Source organism: Corapipo altera, unplaced genomic scaffold (assembly GCF_003945725.1).
Source record: "Corapipo altera isolate COAL_440 unplaced genomic scaffold, ASM394572v1 2b, whole genome shotgun sequence".
NCBI lineage: Eukaryota > Metazoa > Chordata > Aves > Passeriformes > Pipridae > Corapipo > Corapipo altera.
Window position 1 is genome coordinate 15,638,127 of NW_020884874.1, and position 22,981 is coordinate 15,661,107.

Here is a 22,981-nt window from a genome sequence, read left to right on the forward strand (position 1 = left end):
CTATTTAAAATTCTGGCATTCAAAGAACCTGATAATAATGAATTCCACAACTGAAATGTGTGAAGTACAAAGAAAGTACTTCCATTTTTATTTTTTTTTTAGTTCTCAACTTCATTTAGCATCTTCTTAGTAGAAGAAATAAGGAAAAAAATTAATTTCCTACTTACTCTTTCATCATATCTGTCATTGCATACAACTTTATAGCCCTATCTTCTCCACACTGTGGAGTCACAGGCTATCAACTTGTCCCTGCCACAGTTATAGCTTCTTTTCTTATGGAAACCATTCCACTTGTTTGATCAACCTTATCCCATTTTCTGCACTTTTTCAAGTTCTTCTTTCAGCTTCACATATTTGAAGATCATGTAGGTAAGACTGTGTGCATTATGCATAGTAAGGCTGCACCTAGTCCTCTTTCTAGACCAGACGAATGAGAAATACACAAATTAAATTTTAATGATGAGTGTTGTTCTGATCATCACACTCTTTGGGGGGAACACAGAGTCACTATAGTTTATGGACAACAAACAGTAAGCCAACAATAAGTCACACCACAGGCCCTGGGCTGATGCACCACTAGCTAATGGCTAATGTAGACACAACCGTTGTTTACTCTGAATCATCTTGCTGTGCTTTGTACACTACTCATGATAACAGCAAGCATTTTGTATCTTAAGCTTTTCCTTTTCATTTGTTTTTTCTCAAATATCCCTGCTTTCTTTCTTAGAAATTATTGCCGTGTAGATTTCAAGTTTTTAACGTGTTCCTTCAAGGATGCAGATAATAAATATTTTACTATTACTATTGTAAAATGGCTCTTATTAACCATTTTACCTTAAATCAGATTCTGCACAGGTGTATCATCTAACACAAAATGCTACATAGAGTATTTTTGAGCTATATATATATGTACATATATATATATATGAATATATATATAAAAAAAATATAATTAATTGAAAAAATAGTTTACCTAGCAATAAAATATATCAGAGACTGAGAATTTTGCATTAAAAATTAGGTATACAGTCTGCTAAGATGATAGAACACCTTCAAAGAGAGCATTTTTAATAAAGGTAGATACACATTCATCCACTACAGGCAAAATCCTAAATCCATCATAAATATACCTGCTATTACTGTATGACAGAACAGTGAAAAGCAGATGGACCTTATTTGCAATAATGTAGCTGGGCTGAAGGTATTTTTCTGCCTCTTCCTGCATTAATAATGACAGGTGGTGTTGAAGATAATTTTAACCAGATTATGATGAGCTGTAGTTCAGATTCAAAGACTTTTTTTCCAACTTCTCATGCTTGATATATGACTGAACATACTTTTAAATGCAACTCTTCAAAAACAGCATTTGAAGATTTGTGGGTGTGAGAGCTGATGAGGTGCTTGCCTTTTTGAAAAGAATTCTTTGAAAAACTTAAAAAGAATGCATTTCAAAAAAAAGATTCCTCTGACTTTCATGTGAAGATATCTATTTTGATATGAAAATGCTTGTAAATGGTATTTCAAAATAGCAGATTCCCTCCTTCTGAAAATAGGATCACAAACTAGATGAAGAACAAAAAAGAACGCTGTGCTTACTTTAGACCTTGCAAGCTGAGAAGGTAGTGTATTAATTGCAATCTGCTTGCAAGGCAGTGTTTCTTCTTTTTAAGAAGAAAACAAGTATATACATTTATGTAGTACCTGGTTTCCCTCACAGCTCATTGAGTTACCTTCAAAGCTAGAACAGCCCTTGAAGATAATCTCAGTTTCATAAATTGCATTCTTAGAGTTTCACCTTCTGTGTTATGAATGTATGCAGATATATGCAAATGACTGCATATGTTCAAACTTTCTATAGTTACTCAACTGTATATAATGGGAAAACAAAGTAAAATAATGCTTAGACTGTAGTTTATAACTTAAGTGGGCAAAGAAATTATTTATGAAAGGGTTAATTCTCATAATGACTCTATTCATTAGGGGTTATGTATAAGTGAAATATTAAGTAGAGAACTTGTGGTTTCTGTCATTTCTTTGGGATGAAAAGTTTCATTTTACGAAAAACAAAGTCTGTTTTCAAACTGAAGATATAAATAAAACAAAAAAAATGCATTGAGTTCAATCACAAATTTGTTTCGAATGACATCTGAATGACCAGGCTGCAATAGTTGAAAAGGTGGTAGCTACGGGTATATATTTCAAAAGACTGATATACAGGTATGTCATTTCAAAAGACTGCTTGGGAAAAATAGTGTAAAGAACAGTGGTAATTGACCATGTACCCACTCATAGGGTCTGAATAATTATAACTTCTGTGAATGTTTATTTATTCTGCCTGTTAAGGCTAAAATTTGATGCACTTTGATTCTGGCATCTGAGTCTGTGTGTGAATTCATTTTTGTCATCAAGAAACTATTCCTGTCATGAGAGAAAGCTACTGTACTGGCAGATTCCGGTGAGCCCAAAGCTGAGGCTAATGTCATGGGCTCCTCCTTTCTTCTGTTTGTAATCAGCTGCCTTGCTTTGCTGTTTTTCTCAGCTGAATCCTCACTCATACTTGCAGCAAGTTTGCAACCTGTTTAAGCAACTTGCAATGCAGTTTAAGCAAGAATAGGTCACATCAGTAGTGAGTTCTTTTTACCTGGGCTAGAGTTATACAAAACCATGACTTAAGAAAATCCTTGGAAGAGTCATATAATGTTTCCCCTTTCAATATGAGCTGAATAAGACCAATGAAAAATTACTCAGAAAACAAAGATGTTTCATCCTAATCAATTCCTTGTCATGAAGAGGATCTGCATAAGGCTCAGTTTTTATTTAAAATACCTTGTTGTATTTGAGGATTGTTCCAATCCAGTATTTTAACTTGGCGTGAGTTGTTTGGTACATCTTCGTGATATGCTGTTAAGTCTGACATGCATAGCTCGATTGCTTTGCACAGTAACCATTTTCAGACTTGGGTTTTATTAGTTGTTGCCCAAAGTTGCAAGATAATTACCAATACTGGCTATCTGCTGCTAAAATTGATAAATTTTCCAGGTGACAGGCTACATGATAGTTTAAAATTTCAGCCTTGGATCTGTGATACTGTTATCTTGGTTCAACCAAATGTAATAAATCTAACTAATTTAACTAAACTGGTAAATGAAGTTGTGCAGATACTTTTATTGCAGTTTAAATGAGGCATTTTTCAATTTAGCATAAATTGAAATCTGTGTAAGCTAAACTGAAACAAACTGCTTTTAAACTGAGTTATACATACACAATGGAGTTTAACTAATTCACTTTATGAAAAAGCTTAAGTTAATAAACCACAAATCTCTTGTGTGAACAAAACTTTATTCTTGCTGTACAAAACTGATAAAAGATTGTTAAATACAGTTTCCATGTCTTCATAGAAAAGCGTAAAAGAAGTCATATTTGACACATAGTAATCAGAGTGCATATGTACTTTGCTGAAATATATCAGATAAAAAGCAAAGGTATGAAATAAAAATTTGATTTGGTTCCAATACAATAGTAAGTGTAAACACTAAACAAAATTGTGTAAGAAATATAAATAAACCAGCCCTCTGAAAAGCAAGTTCTCTTACAGAGAGAGGTAAGAATAAAATGAAAAAATATCTTGGTTCAGGTGATAGATTCTTCACTGTAATGAAAATTGTGGAACTGGAAATGATTTATTATATTATCTAATGATCTACCTTCTAGTATACTACTAAAGTGTGATTTCTTTCATACACAAACCAGAAAACAGACCAATAAAATTTTTAAGAAAAACACTTAAGAGAAACTGTTAATAATCTTCAAACGTGTGCCTCACTACTATCAAACTTCTGAGTAAAGAGAGACTTTAGCACATACTTATGGACCTCTTCCAAATGGGACACCATTATTATCTTTAACTATATAAGTACAGGTTCTCCTGTGTTATAGTGGAGTATGACTGAGAAAAAAAATTGCTTTTGACTTCAGAATAACACAGTACCTTGGAAATATTTCTGTTACAGCAGCCTGAGACCTCTTTCTGGATGAGAGGGGTTTGTAGTAGTATAGCTCTGCTGCAGGAAAAGAACATGTTCTACTGATGTAGATACCATACATGCATCATATTTATAGGGAAATTGTATTGAAGATCACTTTCATCAGTGATTTTTTTTACATCTGACTTCACCGAACTCTTCCCCAGCAAAAAGCAGATACATTTATTCTAGGCTGCTCAACAACACTCTCACATGTGCCAAATGCAGTGAGGTAGATGTCCTCACTGTGACACCAGAAAAGGGTAAAGGAAGAAGAGATGCTTCACAAAAATATCACAAACATTTCATGTCTGGAGCCATAGAGTGGTTCAGGGCACCATTTCTTCTCAACTTAGATTTATCTTGAAGCCTTCACTTGAGCAACCTTCTCCTTGATATTGTCTTGCTGAACAATCCAGATCTTCTGGAGCTAAAGCATACTGTTTACACGATAAAGGTATGGAAGAGAAAGTGATGGGCAACTTTGCAGCAAGATGAGTCTCTTCTTCTGAAACAGAAACCTACACTTGAAGAAGCATGGAGCTGGATATAGGACCAGGGCAGCTAAAGGGAGGACTGTGGCTATATGTTAAGATTACCCTGTAACCCTGTATCAAACAATAGGGAGAAAAAGGTCTAGAAGCCATAGGTAAGATCATAAAGAAATTTTGGCTGATTAGTGATAAGAAAAAAGAAAAAAGGTCAAGATCCATCCTATGTAGGTACTGTGTTTTTGTTGCAGAAGGCTGACATGGAATGTCTAACTCTTTTTTAACTGTGTGTTTTATTCAGGACAAAATGTTGCCAGAATTCAGTTATTTAAAAATAAATAAGCAGCAACTTGAATGCAGATAAAGGTACCCAACTCAATTAGGAAGGATTTTTTTTTTCTCCAAATCTGAAAGCAGGCATTATCCTCCTTTGATAGAAAAACACAGCTGTGCAGTGCTGAGATACTAATGCATTCTGCATTCAGGACATTGAAGGGAAAACAGACATTCTTATTTTGGATACAATTCAAACTTTTGGCAGTGTTTTCCAGCTTCGGAGGTCATTTGCATGACTTCATTACAATGCACACACAATGTTCATACCTTGTTATATGCCAAGTGAGTATAAGTAAGTATTGGCATATTATTGCTCCACAGCTTATTGAGAGACATTTCATTTCAGAATTTTAAATATTTAGTGACCAGGTGCTTAACTGCCGAATAAAAATAATCATGTCTGTTTCTTATGAGGAAAAAATCCAACCAATCCAGTAAGACATTCTCAGTACCCAGCCAGTGAAGTGTGTAAAAAATTTAGTGAGCTAAATTCTGTTCTCATTTAAAACAGCAAAAATGTGCAATTATTCCTCTGAAGTAAAACGTACACCACTAGACATAATTGATTTTAATTAAAATTAGAATGTAGGCCCTAGGAATCAGAATGTTAGTGATATTTTGTGTGAAAACACAAATACAGTGGATGGAATCATTAGTCATGGAAAGAATAAAGGAAAGAGAAGAGAAAGCATATTCTAAACCTCTTCACCGTGCTTGTCCTAATCTTTTCCCAATTGTTCACATTTCGTATTTGTTTATGAAAACTTTATTTTCAGTGGGTTTTGTTTGTTTGCTTGTTTTTAATTGGTGGGTGACTTAGACTCTTTAGCATGTACCTGAATGAAAATTGATTGATTTTCAAAGTCATAAAGTATCTTCTCCTTCCTTGATTCAGTAACTTTCATTATTTGACCATGGAATGACTATTAAGAAGAATGCAGTGGCATCATAAAAAAGACAGATGCTGCCCTGGGTTATGTCGGCTAAGGAATTTCCACTAGAAACAGGGAGATATTGAAGCTTTTTTAGAAGGCATGGGTGAATTTTCATACAAAATACAGGCTATAGTCCTAGAATTTACATCAAAGAACCAAATATTGGTGTAAACAGAAGCTTTTGGGACAGCTTGTAAGAACTGAATACAAGAGTTCAAATTGTTCAGTTGAATAAAGAAAAATATGTAGGAAAGAGGGCAAGAGGAGGGTGTTATTTTCCTAATATCTCTTCCTGCCTTTCTGAATTAGTGTATTAAAAATGTTCTAAACTGTAGAAAGCTATTCTGTGCTACCAGCCATCCTTGTCACTTTATGTGTACTGTGAAATAAATGTCTGAAATAAGTGGCCTGAAGTGTGTACACAGTAATTGAGTTTTCCATTGATTATGTATTTGTACAGTGACATAATTATGTTTTCTATTTTGTCCTCTTTTGTTTGATTTCCTACTTATTAGAAAATAATTCAAATTTTCTGCTAGTCATTCTATTGTTGTTGATGATTTTAGGTCTGCAATCATTCCAAAATCTCTTTTCTGACTGGTAATATCTAATTCAGGATCCGTCAGTGAATTGATATAATTAGAGACCCTTTTTTTCTGTATGTGCTTTACTTTGCAGCAGTTAGTACTGAATTTCATTTATATATAATTTATTCAGATATCTCACTGGTTCTCATCCTGGTATGTAGCCTACATCTATGTTATTAGACCTAAAAGAATTCAGACAGGGACAGAATCTCTGTCTCAAGTCTGTATTCCTGCATTCGTTACCCAGGTCCCTGAAATATTTTTGTCCTCTGCCACCAAATGATTGCCAAGACAATTGACATGCACTATTTTGGCCTTCAAAACAGGGCTGTCAAGAGGCTTTTAAAATGCAACTGTGGGGTAGGAAATATGTAGTAAGTAAGTTTAATTTCCATATGATGACTGTGTACTTAGCTTTACAATTAAAAGAGCTTTTATTATACCAAAAAAAATTTTCTACTTAAGTCTGCTAGTTTTGTCCTATCTTCATATAGATGTAATAGACTAATTGCTTAGCAGCAATTGTTACCGTGCCCTCACTTAGATTTGCTTTTATGTTGCTGAAAATTTTGAGCCATTTCCTCATATTTTCATTACTGCAGCTCTTCATCTCTGCTCTGTTATGAACATCTCTGCCAGCCCAGAACTTTTTGGGGAACTTGTGCTGAGAACAACTGTTTGAAATGCTCCAGTTGAGTCATTGCCAGGGCTGGGATAAGAAAAGCCTTGCTTTGCATATCTTACAGAAGATAATACTCTTTTTGCTTTTTATATGGTATTTGTTATTTCTACAGCTGTGTGAGGAAAATCTTTTCTATTGGCCTCATGGTTCTGAGACCTCCCACAAAACTAACATATGTTTTGTTTGCTTCCTTTAAATTTAAAAGGTTTTAAAGAGATTTTCTGGGTGCCAAGACTATCATTTATTTTAAGCAATCTGGACTATCTTTATCAGATCTTACAATGTATAGGTATTCCTTCTTTATTCATGGACTTTGAAAGAGAATGATTGATGAATGGAGTTACTCCATCAGAAGTAACGATTAAACGTTCAGCTTTTAATACTTCCTCTAGATTATGGACTCATTTCTTTTACTATTTTAACTTAAAGCACTGAAGTCATAAATGTTACATTAGACAAGTGTAATGTCTTCAGACTAGAAGAGTATTCTGTTAGGTCAGACGACAGCTAAAAGTTTGAAAAATTTCTGGTGCTGTGGGCTGGTTTATGACTTTTTTTGCATCATGATACCTTATTTTGGGCTTATTTTTCAGCAAAATAAAAAGCACATTTTGGTCTGAAAGACTTCTAGACGTTTTCTTTCCTTTTGTCTAAATCATTGAGGTAGAGAGGAGAGTGTGTGCATATAGGAGAAACTGAGTTCTTTGTGAAATAAACAACCTCTCTATCAATTGGTAGCCTAAATCTATGACCCCTAACATTCTCCTATATCTTCCAAATATAAATGAGTAGGTATTTTGCTATTATAAAAATATTTTTTCTACAGTGTTTTAATCTTTCTTTTCTTCATATGATGTCCTCCTGCTTGAAAAAATTACATGTGTTTAAATCTTCCTCTGCTGAGAAGCAGTGATCTGGTTTGATATATAGGCTCTAGCTAATATAGACAGGAATGCCAATTGTTTCTTCTTGGTCTATTTACATCTGGGTTTTTTTTTTATTATCAGTATCACAGTTAGAACTCTAAGTATTCTATGTTTTTACATACCTGCAGTGCCAAAACAGAGCATTTTAACACATTTAATAATTTTTTTAATTTAATATTAATCTTAATGTGACAGCCATTATGCTTATGACAGGTTATGCTTTGTTTAACAGCAAAAAAACCCTAAAGCAGTCCAGTTATAAGCAATTAAAATAGATTTTAAGATAAGCTTGATAAAGGATCCATAGGAAAGGCTATAAAGCTATTGAGCACTAGGATTCCATAGCTGAATACACAATGAGAATTATTGTTTTCAATTTTTTTTTCTGAGTTTCCTGTAGATAGTAGTTACTTTTATAAATTTTACTTGTGCAATTTTCTTTATTTTTCAAATACACAGTAATACATTCTAAAAATAGATGCTACTGGCTTCATCTTCATACATCCTCTTTTCTATACATTTAGAAATTTATCATGTGTGTACTTTTACACACATCATACAGAGAGCAGCTCACTGGCCAAAGGCAGTTTATTTGAACTTCCATGAAGTCTTCTGCCTCTTCTAATCATTCAGAAATTCAAATTAAAAATCTACCTAAAGCTTGCTTCTCACCTTTTAAACCTAAAAATCCAGGATCCCAGCATTCATTAGCCTCACAGGGGAAAAGTAGGTGCCCTTTTGAACTAAAACTGTTAGTATGCAGTGTTGTAAATATCAGATGGTCAAAAGCATCTTTCCCTGCTAAGCTTTTATCTGGTCTTAATTAAAATAACTGTTTCTCTATATTCCATTACAGTATCTTAAATACCGTAAACTATCCCATGATACCATCTTCCAGCAGTCATGTTAAAGGGGCTCAGAATATTGTCCTGTCCAACAGATGCTGTTCTTACATGTCAGGCTTAACATGAGTCCTGCTTTGAGATGTTTCAAGTTTGATTGCCAGAAACCACTCATGAGCACAGAACATTAGATTATTGACTTGAAAAAGCCCAGAAATAGATGTTCACACAAGCTGTTTTTTACTTCCCTCTCTACAAGGGAAAAATATGAAGGAAAATAAGTATGCCTGGGCCTCATTTTAGCTTCTGGTAATTCATTTACCTTGTTGTGCTATTATTTATGTCTATTCGATTACCAAAATAAAGAGGATGCCCAAGTTAAGTTATGCTTTATTTTTATTTTATTAACTCCAGCTTTGGTCTCTTGTTCCCTTTTTCTTGCTTAGTGCCATTACAGGTATTTCATTTATGAGTACTATCAGCAGTTATGAAAGAACAATAGAAATGATTGAGAGTCTGGAAGGGACTGATTTATGAGGAAAGGAAAAGAACTAAATATGGAGTGCCTGTCTAAATAATGATTCATGAATGGCATGCTAAATATCTGTAAGTGTTTTAAGGAGGTAAATGAGAGAGGAATCAGGTAGGGTGGTTCAAAGAGAATTAACCAGGAGTAACTGAATGGAAGCAAAGGAAGGATTTAGGCACATTTTCCTGTACAGCTATATTTTTCTTACAGTAAAACTGTGTGCAATAAGAAACAATCTCCCAGAGGTGCTTAAAGCAGTGTTACCACTTGACTGGATCAAGTGCACCATCAGGATGAGTTAAAAAAACTATCTTTGAATCAGTAATAGCAATAAGAGTTGCTTTTGTATGTGTATCACAAAGTGTTCTGCAGCCAGTATTTAACACTTCATGACACGTTTTGTGTCAGGTGATAAGTGTTAGTGAGCAAAATCAGTGTAGACACAGATGTTAACAAATTATGACAAAAGTAATAATCTTAAATCCTTTAGTTTTAATCACGAAATTGAGAAGAAATAAATGCTTCGACTAGCAGACTAGTTACAGTGCTCAGTCCCTGGTTCTGTCCTCTCCTTTATTTATAGATATTTGACACTATGTCTGTTATCTCCTAGAGGAAGACCCAGTAACACATGTATAGAGCTAACGAAGTTTTTGAGGTGCATTATTCCTATTTTTAACTAGTTAAGCTATTGTGCTTTGTAGAAAATTCTTTTACATGAACTGCAGAAAGGCGCTGAGAGTGATTCTGTGGCATAACAACCCTGGCAGTCCTTTTGAAGTTGGACTATATGTTTCCCTGAGCAGAGCAGGGAGGGAAACTTCCAAAACCTTGAGACTAATCTGATAGTGGTCATTCTGGTCATATGACCTGGATGTCCTGAGACTGTGTAAAAGGAATCAAGAGAACTAAAAAGTTTCATTCATTCCCAGCAACATCTTATTTTCTGGCTTGCACATAAAATTGTACTCACTTTGATCTGTAATTTTTTTTTAAGTTTGTCAGTTCAGCTCCTAAAAAAAATAATCTGACTGACAGCTGCCAATCATATGGAAAAATGCTGCCATTCATTGTAAGTCCCAAATATCCATCTACCTGCAAAGCTGGAAGACTTAGAAACATTCACAGCACTAAGATTAGGGAGAGAAAGCCAACCACTAACTATGTCACAAGAATAAGAGTGAGACAAACAGGAGAGGAGAACTTTGAATCCTGAGAAGTTTCTCTCCTCTTTTTAGAAGATCCAGTGTGTTATTAAAGGATTAGTGACTGTGTTTCCCCTACTCTGGCATTTTATAACTTTATTTCCCTATTAGAACAGCCTGCTGGATTGGTAACGTACAAAAAATGTAGTTCTGTTTCAGCTCCTTCATAAGATGAACTTCTCAGGAGGTAAGGAAATGGTACAAGGTGGGATCTCCATAAAAGGATATGGAAGAGAATTGAAGAATCACAGGGTGGCTGAGGTTGAAAAAGATACCCTTCAGGTGTTTATATACATTGCTAAGATCTTCCTGAGCCTTCTCTATGCTAGGTTGAACAGTCACAGCTTTCTCAGCCTCTCCTGATACAAGAGCTCACTCTTGATCACCTTTGTGGCCCTTCTCTGGAATCTGTCCAATATGTCCACATTTGCCTTGTACAGAGAAACTGAAAACTGGACTCCACACTCCAGGAGTGGCCTCAGCAGTGCTAAGCAGAGGGGATGGATCACTTCCCTCAACCTGGCAATGTTCTTCCTAATGCAGCCTAATACTGTTACTTCCTAATACTGTTAGCTGTCTGCCATAAGGATGTACTGCTGGCTCATATATAAGCTTGAAGCTCACCATCTTTTCTTAAAAGATCGGTTCCAGATAGCCATCCTCTGGTATATATACTGATGCCTGGAGTTATTCTTCCGCAGATGCAGGACTTAACATTTAGTTTGTTTAACTATGAAGGGGTCAGAGTAATGAGGCTAATTTTTAAAGGACGTATATTTTTTTTTCTATAATTCCTTTTTATAGACATCTCAGTTTGCACTTTAAGTTTGGTCCTGCACTATTAACAAGGAAATTCTCTTTTCACAATTGGCCTGCTAACATATACCCATTCAAATTTTGGCATGGATCCTGTCAATCTGATCTGGAAAAGACCCAGTCAAGATCTGTGAGTCAGATAAGAATCAATACATTTGGTGTAGCTTTAATTTCTAGATCTTTAATTTCTTCAGGGAAAGCTGATATCAGAATGTCTTTTGATTCTTAGTATGTAAAGACTATTAACTTTCTTTATGACTGCTAATTTTGTGTCTTGAAGAAAAGACTCTCCATTAGCTTTCATATTTTTCTTCTTTACATCATGCTTCTTGCAAGAACTAGAGGAATTGTTATTATCCTTACACTATCCATGAAACAAGCTTGAGGAGCAGGGGTTTTTTTTATCATCCAATCCTGAATCCTAAAAGCTATTTTGGACTTGCATGTGTTTATGTACTAGTGTTAATTACAGAACAAAGTAATATATTAATACTTTCTTTCTAGAATACAGCAGTAGGTGTAGAGGTTGCACCATATAATATCTGTGTTCATAGATAAGTATGACTAATGGATTGTACATCAAAAAGAAGGCACTGCAGGAGTCACAGAAACCATAGTATTATATTTAGATTAAAAATTAGACAAGAAATAGCAGACCCCTAAAATTTAATGAGCCCATTTAGTTAAAAAATGTATTCTCAATTTGTGTCAAGCTACAGACCAGTGCTATGTGTGCTTGGTTCTTTTTTCTTCCTTTTAAATTCTTTTAAACAACCACATGCAATGGAGCTATAGATTACCATAACATTAGTCCATATCCTTCATGAGGTTATAGGAGGTGTCTGCAGTTTTTGTTTTGTCATCATGTTGCCTGCGTATTATAGAAATCATTGTGGTGAAAATAAACATCTCTAGAACAGACAGCCTTATTGGTGAATTATCCTCACTATATCCTTGTAGGTTACAGAGGCAACCTAAAAAAGAAAGCAACAATCCTTCAAAGTGGCCAAATACTCAAATACAAACTGGTATTGTTTTAGATTTACCTTTCAAAAAGGTCAAGAGTCAGCAAATGTGCATAGCTGCTTCTTTCTGCATGGAAACTAATGAATAATATAGGAATTGCTGTCATAGCTTCCTCTCAAATGACAGTCTTGTCCAGTTTCTGAGCTACTCCTGGAAAAGGAAATACAGCTTCCAGTAACCTAAGGTTACAAATATCAGAGGAGGTTACAAATATAAGGAGATTACAAATACAATGACTGTTCTTTGGGGATATGAGGGATTTTTTTTCTTTTCTTTCTGGAGTAGTATAGCTTCTGAAGAGAGGATGTTTCAAATTAGTTGCATCTTTTTCGTGCTGTCCCTTATACATAGCTGAAAGAAATACCTCTCTTTTGTTTCCTTTTTTTTTTTTGTTCTTTTTTTTTTCCCCAAGAGTGTTGGACTGCCAATAAATGAATATAAGTTTTTTCCTGTAAACTGCAGTGACATCTTCTTTCAGCTTGGTTCGTCCCAGTCTCTAATGTGCAGGAAAAGCAACTACTGCAAAATCCTGACATTTTTAACTATTAGTGGAATTTTGTATGGAGAGGAGATCTAGATTTGTTCAAGAACATGCCTGCTGAATCACAAATAATCCAATATAAAAGAAAAGTATCTCTAAATGTTAATGTCATCATTCTTTTTTACATTCCATAGACTTGAAAACTGTCATATAAGAATCCCTTGCCATACAAAGATAAAGATATTTCAACACAGGTTTTGAAATAATAATGAGGAATCTTTTTCCACTTGTCCATTTTTTCTTGCTTTTTTTTTTCTGAGATCTGTTTCATCTGTTAAAAGCTTAACCATACACACAGGACAACATAACTTAATTTTCTTAATATTTCAGTTGCAAATTATATTCTTTACTGCTCCAGTCGTGGAGATAGCAGCTAGTCCTGAGTAAGTTGACATTGTTGGCTGTTACCTAACACTACAGAATTGGACAAATTACTTTAAAAACCAACAAGCAAGCTAAGCAAAACAAATAACCCATAGGAAAAAAGAGGAAGAGGGTTTTTTTTTCTAAAAAGGTTTTCTATTTAGGCCATTAATTACCTCCTGAAATAAATCTTAAGAAGTCACCTTCATGATGTTTGCTATCCTTGACATTGGACATGCAAAACCACAAGGTTAATTTGAAGATTTTTGTTTAGGATGCTCAGGACTTTGCTCAGTATACTAGATACACAGAACCTGATTTTATCATGTAGCAGAATATGAAATGGATTAACATTAAACAAAATATTTTACTGATACTTATCTTATTGAAGAAGAGGACTTTGGAACTGATGCCAGCATGTTTGGTAATTAATTGTGGTGGTCAAAAAACACAGTGATGTCAAAGACTCAACTTCTTTATAATTCTGGTGTCTTTTTATCCCCCACAGAGATAATGACTGGGTTGCTAGGAAACTTACTTAAGTTTAACAAAGGATAATGCATCTCTTCTGTGGAAACGATGCATGAGCGAACAACTGAGTTACTTTAGAAGCTACTTACCCTAAAATACCTTTATTTTTGTTTACAATGAGTGGACAGGTGCACCTGTCTCTTCACAGAAAAATTTTAATGTATTCTTATGTGTTAGAATGTATTAATGTACCTTAATCAAACTCCAAAGTGGATACTTCCCTGAGACTTGATGGGATTATTTCATTACCTATTACCAGAAACGTACGAGTGTTCAAACTGTATCAGTGAAAGAACCAAGGGACCTTAACTGTGTTGCCTGAGTCTGTTTCTATCAAAGTAATTCTGCAAATCTAACATCATGTAAGCAGAAAGTTGGAGAGGGAGAGAGTTATTCTTTGGTTTTGTCCTTTAAGGAGAGACTTAGTTCTGAATCCCTTTGCCTGAAGACTAGACTGCCTTTGTGTGGTTTTGGGTGCTGTCACTTCACCTCTCCAGCCTTTCCCCTACAGCTGAAAAATAGATAGCTTCAAAAAGGTTCTTGTGCTTTCCCCCTCTGAAACACTGTAATACCAAGGATCATTCAGACAACTCCAGGGGCAGGAACCTTACCTAGGTGATGGCGTCTCTTAGATTCTACCCACATTCTACCCCTAACACGGGGTTTAGAAAGAGTTTCTATTTAAGGATGAACCTATATGAAGGCAGTGAAGGCACTGATATGCCTCTTTTTATACTCTAGGGACATTTCCCACCAGACCACAACTTTACTCTGATTCATACCTGTTACCTGGAAATTTAGGCAGACACAGGCAAGGTGAAAATCTGACTCGGTACTATTTTTCTAAAAAGATTCTGTAGAAATATTTTGTGTCTTGGTTGAATGCTGTTGTTTTTATCCTTTTTCAATTGTATTAAAATTTGCTGTAAGCTTTCTCTTCTCGGAGTAACCATGGTAGCATAATTACCTTGCCTGCTATTTCCTTCTTCCTCTCTTTTCAGTATTTTTTTCTAGGAGATCATAAGTATATATGAAAATAATCCCCCACTTTAAAATAATATTAGGAGGCTTTGCTGACATTTTTACCCTCACAGTTTTATGATCACTGAGAGTAGATTTGCTTTTGGCAAAGGAAGTGTGACAACTATCACTTACACTCCGTAGGACACTTTAGCATTGTTGAGATCATAGAAAAAACATCAAAACCTGATGTCTGATGCTCTTCAGTAGAACAATTTATATCTATTTCTTGCTGTCAAAATAATAATAAGTTTAAAATAACAAGTCAAAGAGAAAATGAAAACAGATCTTATGGACTTCAACTGATTTGCAGATTCCTCACAGTCAGCATCTGAAATCATAGATATTCAGAAAACTGAATATGGGTTCTAAGTTAGCTTGTGAGTATAATTTTTTAGTTTTACATATCATCTCAGAGGGAAAATTATTTCTTTAAACGTCAGTTGGAAGTACTCACTTTACTTATCAAACAGAAATATCCTAGAGACTCTGGAAATTCCTCTGTAGAACTCAAATCACTTGCTTCTTTCTAGTTTGGTTTGTGTGTGTGTTTGTCTGTGTGTATGTGCTGTCATTAAACATATGCTTTAGTCAAGAATAGTTCCTTATAGAAAAAAATATTTATATTGCGAACAAGATTAATCTAAAACAATGGTAGGGAAGAAGTATCCCAGTCATTAGACATCCCAAATATAAGATTTAAACAGTTTTTAACCTGTAGTGTGAACAGCATTTTCATTATTATGACAGCAATTGCAGAAAGGAGATTTGATTAAGAAAATGAAAGTAGCTGTCCTGACTATAAGAGAAGAAAATGAAAAAGTGAGAGGGGAAGACTTGTGAAATATTGGGAGATTAAACTGGGTAAAATCCGAAAGGTTCTCTGAAAAATAAACAGTTTATATCACTCCACCTGTCTGCATATAATGCATTCTATGGTATTATTCAGATTTTATGGAATGTAACAGTTCTAAATCTAAAACCAATAATCAATATTGTAAATGTGATTATTGTTCACTGATTATAATAAAAATAATCTGTGAATTTATTCAATTCTGCATCAATGAGTTTGAAAGAAGTAAAAACATCAAAGGATTGTTTGAGAGATCGTAACTAAGAAACAGTGATCCTTCATGAGACCGAACGAATTTGTTTTGAACTCAAAAAGCCCAGAAAATAGGTTTCTTTGGATTCCACAAGATCAAATGTGCCACTGACTGAAATTTTTTACGGTTATGATCAAAAATTGATGAGTCTGATGATCCTGCAAAAGAGACACATATCTCATTGTCTTTATTGAAATATGGTCACAATGTTAATTAATGTTTCTTCTCTAGAGCTTTCAGCAACATTTTAACATCTCCTATAATTTAATACTCCTGTACTCAATAGTAATTTTTATTCACTTCCTCCATCCAGAGCTTTGCAGAGATTAATATGTGCTGTATGACATAAAAAACAACTAGAAGGCAAAAGTTTCAACTTGATCAAAAAGCTAAAATTTCCTTTTATATTAATAAAATTGCCTTCAATTGAACAAAATCAACGTTAAAAATGGTGTCTGGAAGGCTTTCATTTGCAGATTTGCTAACAGATCTGGGAGGCAGAAAAAAAACTAGGCAGCGATAAAGAACCGAGGCTTAGGTCTCTGAAGGTTGTGATGATCTAAAACATGTATTGAGCAACAGAACTACTAATTATGGCTATAAACAACATAATTATTATTCAGCTTTATCTGACCACAAAAGTATCATCAGACACATCACTGAGTGACTCTGCATGTCTTCAGAACTGCTGTTGTTTGAGGATCCTGTTTCCCACCTAAAATCCATGATTTGTATGCCTGTATTGTCTAAAGAGGCTAATCTCTAACCTAATATAGTTGGAATACTTTACTTTTGGCAGTCTAGAGTGTAGAAAGTAGGTCATCTGGATTCACTTCTTTCCTTCCTGTAGCAGCACGTGAAACCAAAAAGTCTCCCAACTCCTAGAGAGATGCCTTAGTCAACAAACTAAGAGTAAAAATCTCTCCACCATTTTGAAGGAGAGATTCTGCAGTGAAAAACTCAAAAGAGGGACTGTATTGAGAAAGGAGCACAAATCTGCAGTCTTGCAATTGGTACATTCATTTTATAAGAAAAATATACTAATTCTGTTCTGCTTGTGTATTTTGTGTTTCAAAACCACTGGCTAAAATGTTGAATAGCATCTTTTAGAGAACATATCCAAACCTTGATCTCTTTTCTTCTGATGTTCATCTTATTAGTGTATTTCCTAAGGTAGTGAGGATTCATATTATTTCCTGTAGTGATACAACTTCAGAAACATAGAAGGAATGTATCTCTAGCATAAATAGCAAATAATATGACACCTGATGCTTTTCACGGAAATGCAAATTTAAGGTTTGACTCCCTCTCATTTTTACATTCAAGACCTAACAGAAGGAGTTGGATATCAAAGAGGAAGAAATACTTAACATAGGAGTGAATATAAGATTGTCATAAGGTGGGGTTTTTTTATATACAGCCTTTTTTTTACATATAGACTATCTATCTTGTTCACTGTGTGAGATTTTTAGGTTGCAGTTCTAGGAGTTAGTCCAATAAGTCCAAATTTCATTTAGGACCAACATGCTTAAAATTCAAACTTTCCAACACCCTACTTGTAGTCAAGTTGTTCATTAGAGCTATCACTATATAACAACTACAGTAATGCCAGATGTTTAATCAGGCATGACATCTGATCTAAAAATCCACACTGTGATCCATACAGTTAGCTGTTCTCACTACTATAATACCCCATTGCAGAACTCTCTCTCCAGGTTTCCTAGGACAGAATCTGTAAATCCAGGGGTAGTAAAATGAGCTCCATGCTAATTTGGTACTAGCACTCCACTACTCACAAGTGCAGTAGGAGATTTTCAGAGCGAAGCTGTTGGTGCTGAGGACCTGACTTGTACACTATGGAGGGTTCACAGTCAGACCTTGTGGATTTAATGCCTGCAGCAGTGGGAAATCACTGGAAGGTTCCTAGAGTGTATCTGGTTTATCTTTCCCAAAAGGATTTTCGGACCTCTCTGCACCATGAACGGAGGTCAGAAGTGAGGTGACCTGCAGTCTCATCCCAAAATAAACCAGTAAATTAGTCTCACCCTTGTGATATGAACAACCTGGAAAATTAAGCGATTTCAAATTGAAGTCTAAAAGGATTCTTGGATCTTGAGTAAGTGACATTAAATCATGTAGCTTTAGAAATGCCCTGAGGTGTCTGGTTACCCCTTGTGGGCCAGGCAGCTCTGACACCTCTGCAGCAGCAGTTTCACATTAGGCAGCACAAGCCAGGCTGGATCAGAGAAACCCTAAGATCCCCTCCACGAGACCTTTAATTTAATATTATGGTAGCAGAATTTAGGCACCTTTTATACAGAGGGGTCTTGTGTGCCCTGTTATGCAACTGTGCTGTGGAGCACATTATGGTTGGAGCAAGTCTTTTCATCCAAAAGCAGATACTTGATAATTTGAATCATTCCTTAGGCCCAATTGACTGCAGCAGAGCCTTCTAGGCTCATATAATGGGAATGTAGATACTTATCACACAAGGAGACACCTGACACGGGACATGGAGTTAGGCATCTTAATCTTGCACTGTATTTGTTTCTTTGAATCAGAATTTGGCCATGCTGAATTTCCCAAAGAGCTTTATCAGCATCAGCAGAGTATTCTTGTTCAAATCATTCACATTATGATTATTCAGATCAGTGTGAACCTTTATAAATTGAGCCTTTATGAGGGAGTAGATTTTGAAAGGGCAAATAACTCAGCAAGAGAATGTCAGTGTCTCAGAATAGACTCAAAAAGCTGCCCTCCCTTCGCAGTAAACACTGCATGTTATCTGTAGAATGGCAAGCTTTTCATTTACAACATGAATTTATTTTTGGTTTTTGAATAAATATGCTTATTGTGTAAATTTAGGATTTTCAGTTGTAGAGGATTTCAGTAAGATAGTAAATTTTATAAATTATCAATTTACAAGGAAATATTGCAGCCCATGAATAATTCTCCCTCTGTTTGGCTGCTGTTATTCATTACTGTCTTTCAGAAGAGCAATAACTCATTTCTCCATGTGCTTGAAGGACGGATTTTTCACTTCTTATGCACAGACACAGACACTGCCTCACAGCTGAGGGACTGAGGTCATATTGCTATACTTAAATCACTTCTGTTAGCTTTACAGCTCTTGTATTACTCCATCCCCTTCCTTCTACATCCTTCTACATCACTCATCGTGGAAACAGAAGGGCAAGATTTCCCTCTTAACAGAAACATGAGTCCCTCTGCAAGAGGCAAAGTAAAAATTTAAAGCTATACACGGGAAAGGGGGGAAAGGCTGAAAGATGGTATGCAAGGACATCTATATTTTAAGAATGAACTTCACTGTAGGAGAGTTGAACGTCAGCATAAGTGTACCCAGCCCTCTGAGCAGGAAGACAGGGATGGGGAGCAGAATGAAGCTCCCATAATCCAAGGGGAAATGGTCAGTGACCTGCTACACCACTTAGACATAAGTCTATGGGGATGGATAGGATTCATCCAAGGGTACTGAGGGATCTAGCAGAAGTGCTCACCGAACCACGTGCAATCATTTACCAGCAGTCCTGGCTAACCCAGGAGGTTCCAGTTGATTGGAACTTAGCAATTGTGATGCCCATCTACAGGGTCTACATCTACAGAAGGATTGGAAGAAGGATCTAAGGAAATACAGGTCTGTCATCCTGACCTCAGTGCCAGGAAAGTTTGTGTAACAGATCATCCAAAGTGCCATTTTATGGCATATGCAGGACAAACAAGGGATCAGGCACAACCAGCATGGGTTTGTGAAAGACAGGTCCTGTTCGACTGACCTGATCTCACTCTATGACAAGGTTACCTTTCCAGTGAATGAGGGAAAGGCTGTGGATATTGTCTAGCTGGACTTTAGCAAAGACTTTGACACCATTTCCCACAGCATTCTCATGGAGAAACTGGCTACTCGTGGCTTGATTGAGTGCACTGTTTGCTCGGTAAGGAAATGGCTGGACAGCTGGGCCAAGAGAGTGTTGGTGAATAAAGTTACATTCAGTTGGCAGTTGGTAACCACTGGTGTTCCCAAGGGCTCACTATTGGAGTCAATCCTATTTAATATATTTACTGATGATATGGACCAGGGGATCAAGTAGAGCCTGAATCAGTTTGCGAAAGACACCAAGTTGGACAGGTGTTGATCTGCTGGAGAGCAGGAAGGTTCTACTGAGGGACCTGGGCCTGTTTAATCAATAGGCCAAGGTCAATTGTATGAGGTTCAACAAGGTCAAGTGACAGTTGCTGCATTTGTGTTACAACAAGCCCATGAAGCACTACAGGCTTGGGGAAGAGTGGCTGGAAAGCTACCTGATCATAAAGGTCTTGGTGATGTTGGTTGACAGCAGCAACAGTTGGTTGAACATGAGCCAGGAGTATGCCCAGGTGGCCAAGGAGGCTAATGGCATCCTGGCTTGTGTCAGAAATAGCTGGACAACAGGATAGGGACTGCAATTATCCCTCTGTACTTGGCACTGGTGAGACCACACCATGGGTCTTGTGGTTTGGCGTTCCTCGCTACAAGAAAGATGTTGAAGTGCTGGAGCATGTCAGAGAAGGGCAACAGAGCTGGTGAAGGTCTGGACCACAGGTATTAGGAAGAGCAGCTGAGGGAGCTGGGATTGTTTGTCCTGGAGAAAAGGAGGCTTTGGGGAGACTTTATCACTCCCTACAACTACCTAAAGGAGGTTGTAGTGAGATGGGGGTTGGTCTCTTCTCACAAGTAACAAGTGATGGGACAAGAGGAAATGGCCTTATGTTGTGCTGGGGAGGTTTAAATAAGATATTAGGAAAAATTTCTTTATGGAAAGAGTGGTCAAGCATTGGAACAGGGAAGTGGTTGAGTCACCATCCCTGCAGGTATTTGAAATGTAGAGGTTGCAGTTAGGGACAAGGTTTAGTAGTGGACTTGGCAGTACTGTGTTAATTTTTAGACTTGATCTTAGAGGTCTTTTCCAACCTAAATGATTCACTGATTCTCCGATTATTTAAAGGTTGACCGCCAAATGAAGGTGTTTCTTATAATGTCACTGATTTGGAAGTGTAGCGTTTGAAAAGACAAAATGTTTCAGAAAGAGAAAAAAGGAAATGTTTTGGAGAAGATGAAAGTGATAAATTGGGTAAAATGCTGAAAGTGTTTTGGAAAGAAGGTAGACGAGTCAAAATACAGATGGTGGTATCTGAATAGGAGAAAATAAACCCCAAAACACTCATACAGCTTTTTTGAGAAAGATGTATCAATATCTCCCTAACAGTAACATTCATAAAGAGTGAGCTGTATACTTATAAGATAGGAGAGAAAGAAGAGGATGTGTCTTTGTGTGTGTGACTGTGTTTTAGATTAATTTTCTTATATGGCTAAATTACCCTTTCTTTCTTCTTGGAGAACTTTCTTCTTGGAGAACCAAGTTTGACTCTCATAGTGGAAAAAAAAACCCCAAAACCAAAAACCCAAATGCTTAGGAATTTAAAATATTTAAACCAGGAAATAAAAAATTTTGAAGAATAAATTTTACCTGAACTACTTAAACAAAGGCTGAATGTCTTTCAAACACATTAGCTGCCCTAAAGCCTTGATATAGTGCTGTGATCTAATACTCAGAAATCACTTCTAGTTTGTATGAAAAAAGTGTATTGGTAGAATGAGAAGAACTCATTGCAGTCCTGCTGGGATATTTGCATTTTTAACGCAAAGAGTAATGTTGCAACTGAGAAGTGGACTTGTCATTTTTTTCTCTCCTGTTTTTTTATACATTATGCAAACCATAACCTACGGCAGGTCACTGAATGGGATTTAAAGAGAAAGGGCCTTCCCTACTTTCCATTCCTGATGATCCAGACTTTGATTTCTAGCAAATTTGAAACAAAAAGTTTCTGTTTGAGATAAGTTTATGTTAAAATTGTTTTCATAACTGAAATTCATAAATGAAATTTAGTGTAGCCAACTAATTTGGTATTTTTCATTAATTCGTATAAATTTCTTGAAAACTGCATTTCATAGTACAGACATATTAAAAGCTGGGTCAAAATTAGCAAATGGTTTTCATCAAGAAAGGGAAAACCATCATTTTGTAGAAATATTTTTAGATAATTTTTTTCACTTTTTGATTTGAAAAATAGATTCTAAAGTATCTTTTTGGAAGTTTTAATCAACCTTTCAATATGAAAAAAATATCTTTTGAATCATATTAGTAAGTATAATAATAACTAAGGTTTGATTGTTAATTCCATTTTTGGTGATGAAAATCAAAGAAATTACTTTTGTACTATTTCAACCATACTTACACGTTTTCTGGATGTTATTGTTTGGCCACTGATTGGAGAAGTATTTTTCAATTTATTTTTCCATAAAAATGGATATCCATGTATAAAATGCACATTTTTCTTATTATTTCTCTGACCAAATAAGAGGTAGAATGGTTTCACTGAAAAAAAAAAAAAAAAAAAATTTCTTTTCAAGAGTGCTATTACTTAAAGGTATCAATTTCACACTTTGCATATATAATAGGAATGCCTAATACCATTCCTTGCTTTCAAACACTTCATCTATGCTTGACATGGAGAAAATGTCATTCATTACGTGGCTGCTAACACAGTTTCTGTTCATTGACCCCAGTTATATGAGTTATCATTGCTCACGCTTAAGAAAGTACTTAGCCACACACTTGAGTTCCATTAATGGGACTTGTTGAATGAGGGAAGGCAGACACAGGCTTGAGTGGTTTGTTGAACAGGGCTTATCTTAGGTGCTGGCTCTGCCAGCATCACTGTCTTACAGTACAACAGTAATCTCATTGATTTCAGCAGGGCAGCTCACACAAATAACAGGTCAAAATTAAGTACATGTCTGAATATTGGAAGGACCAGAAGCTAAATATCTGTGTAGTTAACTACAGGTAACTGCAAGCAAGCCTCATCCACAATGCAAACTGGCCTCATACATGGTAGCTTAAATCCTGAGTGTTATGTCAAATCTGGAAGGACATTATTAGACTATTTCTTGAGCAGCCACTG

General features: G+C 35.8%; 1 protein-coding gene across 1 annotated transcript in view; it reads left to right on the top strand.

Moving 5' to 3' along the window:
* NKAIN2 (sodium/potassium transporting ATPase interacting 2) overlaps nucleotides 1–22,981 on the top strand; it is a 301,830-nt gene that overhangs the window by 105,118 nt on the left and 173,731 nt on the right. The gene's annotated exons all lie outside the window — the stretch shown is intronic.